At 43.8% G+C, this 8,705-nt stretch overlaps 1 long non-coding RNA gene across 1 annotated transcript; it reads left to right on the top strand.

The window, feature by feature from the left end:
* Positions 1-1,063: 1,063 nt before the first annotated feature.
* LOC142295226 (uncharacterized) lies at positions 1,064-7,630 on the top strand. The gene is made up of 3 exons (XR_012751395.1): positions 1,064-1,142; positions 5,661-5,791; positions 7,036-7,630. It is a non-coding gene; the product is annotated as an uncharacterized LOC142295226 (long non-coding RNA).
* The last annotated feature ends 1,075 nt before the right edge of the window (positions 7,631-8,705 follow it).

The raw sequence follows: 8,705 nt of genomic DNA, 5'->3' as shown, positions 1-8,705 counted from the left end.
CTGGATGCAGGATGGGACTGAGAAAAATGATCTCCTGTAGGAGGCTGTATGCAAGGGCTGATTGGAGAGTTGTACTATAGTATGGGTCCGAGAAGAGTGTTCTGCAGGATAATGTATACAAGGGCTGATTGGAGAGTTGTCCTGCAGGATGGGGCTGAGAGGAGTGATCTCCTGAAGGTGGCTGTAATCAGGGGCTGATTGGAGAGTTGTACTATAGTAGGGGTCTGAGGAGAGTGTTCTGAAGGAGGCTGTATACAGGGGCTGATTGGAGAGTTGTACTGCAGGATGGGGCTGAGAGGAGTGATCTCCTGAAGGTGGCTGTAATCACGGGCTAATTGGAGAGTTGTACTGCAGGATGGAGCTGTGGGGGGATCGAGTAGCAAAGAATAGCAATGTAGTCCCCTTTATAAACTTAAAATAGGGGTATGCACACACGATTATTTGGATGCAGAAATTTGATGTCCGTTGTGTAGTGTCAGTTTGCATCAAGGCCTGGTGTTACTAGTGGAGCGGTGTCTATTAGACGCCCCCATTACTAACTCAGTAAGTAAAAAGAAAAAAAAAACACTAAAAATACCTTATTTGAAAAAACACTCTGACTTTTTCCCTAGTTTACCATTTTGTTTAAAAACAAACGTGCAACTCTGACATAGTCCAGGGAGTCCATCGTAGTCCAGAAAGGGAAACCTGGTAGAAAAAAATATATATGTACACATATATATGAGAATCGGGTTTTAGCCGCGCTAAGAGACCACTATTTTCAGGCTGTAGTTTATATTAAAAAAACTCTTTCTTTATTACAACATCCAACGCGTTTCAGAGACATGAACCGTCTCCTTCTTCAGGGAAAAAGAGAATGCATACACAGTACACAGGCTAGTTACTTATAGAGGAGTACATAACGCCATGCTGCAGAGACGGTTCATGTCTCTGAAACGCGTTGGATGTTGTAATAAAGAAAGAGTTTTTTTAATATAAACTACAGCCTGAAAATAGTGGTCTCTTAGCGCGGCTAAAACCCGATTCTCATATATATGTGTACATATATATTTTTTTCTACCAAGTCTTCACGGGGCTGCTGCTGGAACCACGCGGACACTCATATGCTATACAAGGGGTTGTGACTGGCACAACCGCTTCAGGTGAGTGTATCTTTATATATCTTTGCACGGTTAATACCGGGTAAAACCCTATTTGCGCCTTTTTCCCCCTTTCAGCAGAAAGGGAAACCTGAAAGACCTAAAAAGAGAGAAACTAAAACAAGACACTGTCCTTATCTCACCAATTTATTAGAAAGTAAAGTTCCCACTCAGGTGCGGGTGGTCCAGAGCGCAGAGTGAGCCCTAACGTCTGAAGAGCAGATATGGCAGCACTCTGCAGAGGTGCCAGGTCTCGCGAGCGGTGATGTGATCTGCACTCAAAAAAATATAAAAACCCAATGAGTGCACACAGTCTAACAGATACTCGCCCCCTCACATCGGAGCTTGGGCAGCAAGGGCCTCACTTGACTTTGTTGGGCCACTTGAGCCCTGCAGCCAATGAATGGTCACCATTGGGCTGCAGCACTTTTTTTTGGACAAACCTTGAAAAGTGATAGAAGTGAGAGTGCAGCAGCACCAATTTCACAGGAGACCCCGCGCCAACAATTCTGTAACGGTGCAAGTGCAGGAGGTGAGTATATATTATTTTTATTGTACAAAGAAGGCTACTTTAGAAATGTATATTTTACATGGTTTAAAAATGTACCTAATAAAGCCTATTTGAAAAGTACGGTCACATTTTGGCTTTGCTAATGCAAATGTAGCAATTAGACCTTCTCCTATGGTGGTATGGAAAATACCAGTTTGTCCATATCTATTTTATTCTTTTTACTATTGGCCTAAAGATTAACTATCAGTTAGTTGATAGCTACCTGCCAGTTCTACCTGACGCCGCCTCAGAGCCTCTGATTCAGCTGCTCCACGTCCACAGAGCGGTGGCTTCTCTTCTGTAGATGAGCTGTGCCTGGCTCCCTACAGTTAGGCAAAATGTTATAGCTGAAACCAGAAATTTACATACACTATCTAAAAAGACACATATGCATGTTTTTCTCACCATCAGACATGAAATCAGATTTCCCTGTTTAGGTCAATTAGCATTATCAAAATTATTTATATTTGCCAAATGCCAAAATAATGAGAGAGAGAGAGAGAATGTTTTAAGGTATTTTTTTACTTTCTGCAAAGTCAAAAGTTTACATACACGAAGAGTACTATGCCTTTAGGCCTGAAACACACATCCGTGAAACACGTGCGTGTTTGGTCCGTTTCCGTGTATACTGGAGACACGGCCAAACGTGCACCAATGTTATTGTATGATAAAAGCTCCACGTGCGTTTTTGATGCATGTCCGTTTGTCCGTGTCCGTGATCCGTACCTGTGTGCGTTTTGCACGGCAGCATGTCCGTTTTCTGTACACAACACGCAGCACGGACCTAATGAAAGTCAATGGGTCTGTGCGCACGTCCGAGTGACACGGACGCATCTCTGTTTGCTCCCTGTACGTTTTGTGCTTTTTTCATGTGATGTCGGTGTTTTTTCTTTTTCGTTCTCTCCCTCAGTCCGTCGGTCGGTCTCTATGTCTGTCGGTCGGTCTCTCTGTCTTATCTGTCCCTTTAGCTGTCTGTCGGTCAGTTCCCTGCCCTCTCTCATACTTACCGTTCCCCGATCTCCGGCGCGGCGCTGCACGGCTGTTATAAAAGCTCCGGCGGCTTTTACTATTTTGAAAAAGCCGGCCGCTCATTAATCAATCTCGTATTCGCTGCTTTACCCGCCCACCGGCGCCTGTGATTGGTTGCAGTCACACACGCCCACCACGCTGAGTGACAGCTGTCTCACTGCACCCAATCACAGCAGCCGGTGGGCGTGTCTATACTGTGCATGGGGGGGGACCGCATGCCGTTTTTTTTAATTTATTTATTTATTTTACTGCACAGTATAGACACGCCCACCGGCTGCTGTGATTGGGTGCAGTGAGACAGCTGTCACTCAGCGTGGTGGGCGTGTGTGACTGCAACCAATCACAGGCGCCGGTGGGCGGGTAAAGCAGGGAATACGAGATTGATTAATGAGTGGCCGGCTTTTTCAAAATAGTAAAAGCCGCCGAAGTTTTTATAACAGCCGTGCAGCGCCGCGCCGGAGATCGGGGAACGGTAACTATGAGAGACGGCTGCTCAATTCAGTCAGGGGATTAGCGGTCACCGGTAAGTCCTTCACGGGTGACCGCTAATCAGTACGCGGCACACAGACAGAGCCGCAGCATGACAATGAAGTCGGGTGAAGTTCACCTGAGTTCATTCTCATCGCGCAACTCTGTCTGCTGTCTGCCGACATGTATCAACGACATTCTGCATCACACACACACACGGAACATTTTACACGGACAACACACACACACGTCAGTTATTTCACTCACACACGGACATTCCACACGCACATACGGTTAGCATACGGGATACATACGCTGGCCACACATACCATAAAAATGGACCTAAAAACCGGAAAACGGACCCGAAAAACGGCCCGTATCACACGTGCGTGGTTTTAACGGATGTGTGTTGGAGCCCTTAAACAGTGTGGGACAGCCCATATGATGATGATATATCTTTGGAAGCTTCTGATAGGTTTATTGGCAACATATGAGTTAATTAGAGACACACCTGTAGATGTATTTTAATGCACATTTGAAACACACTGCTTCTTTGTGTAGCATTTAGAAAAGTCAAAATAAACCAGCAAAGATATCAGGAAGACAATTGTGGACTTACACAAGTCTGGTTCATCCTTTGGTACAATGTCCAGATACATGAAGGTGCCTCGTTCATCTGTACAAACAATTACAAGTACAAAAAAATGGCAATGTCCAGCCATCATATCGCTCAGAAAGGAGACGGGTTCTGTGTACCAGAGATGAAAATGCTTTGGTCAGACTTGTGGGTATCAACCCAAGAACAAAAGCAAAAGACCTTGTGAAGCTGCTGGCGGAAGCTGGTAAGATTGTGTCATTAGCCATACTGAAACGAGTACTATAGCTTCATGGGCTGAAAGACCACTCTGCCAGAAAAGCCATTACTCCAAACGAAATATAACAAGCCAGATTAATGTTTGTAAATGCACACAGGAACAAAGATCTTATTTTTTGGAGACATGTCCTGTGGTCTGACAAAACTAAAGTTGAACAGTTTGACCATAATGACCATTTATTATGTTTGGAGGAAAAAAGTAATAAGCTTTGAAGCCCAAGAATACCATCCCAACTGTGAAACCCGGGGGTGGCAACATTATGTTGTGGGGTTGTTTTACTGCAGGAGGGACTGGTGCACTTCACAAAATAGATGGCATTATGAGGAAAGAAGATTATGTGGCAATACTGAGGCAACATCTGAAGACATCAGCCAGGAGCTTACAGCTTGGACGGAAATGGGTCTTCCAAATGGACAATAACCCCAAGCATACTGCCAAACTGGGTACAAAGTGGCTTAAGGATAACAAAGTCAATGTGTTGGAGGGGCCATCATAAAGCCCTGAACTCAATCCTATTGAAAATTTATGGACAAAACTGAAAAGGCAGGTACGAGCAAGATGACCTGCAAACATGGCTCAGCTACACCAGTTCTGTGAGGAGGAATGGTTCCAAACTCCTACCAACTATTGTGAGAAGCTTGTGGGAAGATATCCAAAACGTTTAACACAAGCCATACAATTTAAAGGGAACCAATCATCAGGATTTTTGTATATAACCTAAAGCCAGTGCTATACTTACACTATCAGGCTGATTCTTTACATACCTGTAATGGTCAGCTCGGATGTTTAGGCTTTCAAAACAAAGAAAGCAAAGTTTAAAAAAATCGTCAGCTTCTTGAGTGACAGTTGCAATGGAGCAGATAATATATTCATAGTTATCCCCTCCCTCTGTTAGAATTAGCATACGTATTATACAAACGATTCACTTTGTCTGTTGCAGGACCTGTGTGAGGTCATACCCATGTGACCTGGTATCCAGCTTTGTTGGCTGAGGCCCCGCCCCTTCTGGTCACATGGGTATGACCTCAGCACAGGTCCTGCAAGAGACAAAGTGAATAGTGTAATACTTACGCTAATTCTAACAGAGAAGGGATAACTATGAATATATTATCTGATCCTCAGCTGCTGTCACTCAACAAGCAGCTAATTTTATAAACTTTACTTTTTTGCATTTCAAAACCTAAACATCATAGCTGACCACTAATGTATCTATAGACTCAGCCTGATAGTGCCAGTATAGCACTGGCTTTAGCTTATATACGAAAATCCTGGTGATTGGTTCCCTTTAAGCGCAGTAATACCAAATATTAATGAAATTCTGTAAACGTTTGACTTTGCAGAAAGAAATAAAAATGCCTTAAAACATTCTCTCTCTAATTTTCATGGCATTTGGCAACTATAAATCATTTTGGTAATTACCCTTTCCAGATTTTTCCCAAATCTTACAGTAATATCTCCCTTTTGTACCACTGCAGCAGTATTCTCAAAAATTAAATACATTACTGTAGTGACAAGGGAAAGGGACCAAGAGCATGATTGCAGCCGGTGACCTCATTTAGGAGAGTGTATTATACCCATGTTTAACTATCTGTATTCCAGGTGTAACGTCTGAAACTGTTTTACTAGAACAAACTTAAAGCAGTGTGGATCTCTATCTCTATGGTGCTTTACGTTTAGAAGAACTGTTTGGGTCCAAGTCCTGTGATCCTGCCATCATCGTACCATAAAAGGTCAGTGATGGAAACTACTGTATGTAGTGTTACTATACTATTATTACTAGTCTTATCTACAATCGTATTATGGTGCCTGACTGAGAGGGGTTGAGCAACACTATAACTTATAGGCTTTGAGCTGATGTTGTCAAGTATATTAATCATTAGTTACCCATAGTCTACTTCCCGCAGCAAGAATCTTTGTTTTCACTAAACAAAGCCCGTAGAATATTAACGCTGAAGAAAACAGACAACATATACGGGTAGCAATAGTGGGAAATGTGGTATATCTACTACAAGGTGAATGGGGTTATCGGTATGTCGGTAGAACGTCTAGAAAATTCAATACAAACGTAAATGAATATATAAGAAATATTCTGAAAGATTTAATGCCCAACTTAATGTCTCATTTTGTTCATTCTTGGAATCCAGAAGGCATGCTTTTAATTGTATATCCTGTAAATATGACTTTAAGGTATAGAGACTCATTTCATTCTGGATCAATATATTTCTGTCTTAAGTCCGAAAGATCTTTATTGGTCAAAAGATGAGAAAGAAAAAAACTGGCGGCACTCACCCTGTTTAAAAATATTCTTGATTTCATCTGTGCAATAAAATAGCAAGAGGGGGATGTGGGAGACGTCTAGAACGACAGTGACCATTTCACGCACAGCGGCGCTTTGTCAAATCCTGACACACTCAAGTCCAATATGTTTTTTTGTAATCCATAGCTATTTAAGGCAGCTAGGACGCTTTTGAGAAGGATCATTAAATCTGTGCAGTGGCACAACCTGAAGCTCGTGGGCACAAATTCAAAATTTCCGACAATGCTCCCCACTGTCATGTGTCTCTATTACCATAGTATTGGACTTCTAATGTGGACTTAAGTGACCATTCACCCCCCCCCCCACACCCCCCAGCTCCAGGGCCTTGGTGCGATTGCAACACCAACACATATTACAGTTATTCTCCTTTAGCCATGAGAGCTGACCTTTTGTGAACCAAAGGAACTCCTGCAATAGTGGACCGGAGACAAGTTTGTATCCATCAGAGACTAGCATTTGATTGTTGGCTAAAGGCTAAGGTCATGAATTAAACTAGATGTGGTGTTCGCTGCTGGATAGAGAGTGCTACTTACACCCATACCTACCAACTTTTACAGAACTTAGAGGGCCAAACCATACGTAGTAAGACAAATTGTGATTACGCCTCTAGCCACACTCCAAAATACATCCATTAACCATTTCTTTCTACCCTGGCAGGAAATGTCAGAGGAAGCGATGGGGTCATTCATCAGATACCCAAGATTGCATGGTGCAGACCCAATTTCGAGACTGTCCTGCTGTATTCGGGACAGTTGGGACGGGAGACGACCTGATCGATTCACTCCAATCCAGCACCTGAGTCAGTGGTATCTGGCAACTAGACAGGAGGCTGCGACTCTCCTACTTTCCGGCTTCCCCGGCATGGCTTTTAATTAGCCAGGCCTGGTGCGACATCATCTATACATTATCTTCATCTCTAGTTGGGACCTATGGATTTATTTTTTGTTCATTCATTCGTAGTTGTAGCAGCCAGAACTATCTCTTTATGTAAGCTTCAATATATGACATCTTGTTTTTTTATTTTTGTAAAGCTGTATTCACACATTTTCTGCAGGTGTTAACACTAAATCTAATATATAAAGCTGAGTGCATGTGTGTGTGTATGTGTGTATGTATGTATGTGTGTGTGTATGTATGTGTGTGTGTATGTATGTATGTGTGTGTGTGTATGTATGTGTGTGTGTGTATGTATGTGTGTGTGTATGTCCGCTAAATGAATCCGTACCATCACATTTACAATCACAAAATTTTGCACAGACACCCCATGTGACTCAGGAAACGTCATAGACTATGTTTTGATGGGAAAATTTAACCCCACGCTTTACAGTTACTCTCCAAAAATCCTGCCTCCATTAAAGTCAATGGCGCTGCAAGCTATTAGGTTATTAATAGGAGCTGTAATTGGTTGCTATAGGAACAAAATAAATTGTTAGTATAAGAAGCTTATGTGTGAGGTAATAAGATGTCGGTGGGGAGATGGATAGAGAGACAGAGGGACAGACAGAGACAGACAGGGAAAGAGACAGAGACAAGAAAAGAGACAGGGAAGAGACAGAGACCAGTAAAGAGAAGGAGAAAGAGATATATGTGGCATCAGATAGACGTGGAACGAGACAGACAGAGAGAGACAGACAGACAGACAGACACAGATAGAGATAGAGAGAGACAGACACAGAGATAGAGAGAGACAGACAGAGACTGATACAGAGGCAAACAGAGACCTTGAAAGAGACAGACCTTGAAAGGGACAGACGGGGAAAGGGACAGACGGGGAAAGGGACAGACGGGGAAAGGGACAGACGGGGAAAGGGACAGACGGGGAAAGGGACAGACGGGGAAAGGGACAGACGGGGAAAGGGACAGACGGGGAAAGGGACAGACGGGGAAAGGGACAGACGGGGAAAGGGACAGACGGGGAATGGGACAGACGGGGAATGGGACAGACGGGGAATGGGACAGACGGGGAATGGGACAGACGGGGAATGGGACAGACGGGGAATGGGACAGACGGGGAAAGGGACAGACGGGGAAAGGGACAGACGGGGAAAGGGACAGACGGGGAAAGGGACAGACGGGGAAAGGGACAGACGGGGAAAGAGACAGACAGAGACAGACCTGGAAAAAGACAGACGGGGAAAGGAACAGACGGGGAAAGGAACAGACGGGGAAAGGAACAGACGGGGAAAGAGACTGACGGGGAAAGGGAGAGACGGGGAAAGAGAGAGACGGGGAAAGAGAGAGACGGGGAAAGAGAGAGACGGGGAAAGAGAGAGACGGGGAAAGAGAGAGACTGATACAAAGACACAGAGAGATAGAAACAGACAGAC

This window comes from Anomaloglossus baeobatrachus, chromosome 3, assembly GCF_048569485.1.
Source record: "Anomaloglossus baeobatrachus isolate aAnoBae1 chromosome 3, aAnoBae1.hap1, whole genome shotgun sequence".
Lineage (NCBI taxonomy): Eukaryota > Metazoa > Chordata > Amphibia > Anura > Aromobatidae > Anomaloglossus > Anomaloglossus baeobatrachus.
Note: the sequence above shows the minus strand (reverse complement) of the source record. Positions and strands in the feature narration are given on the sequence as shown.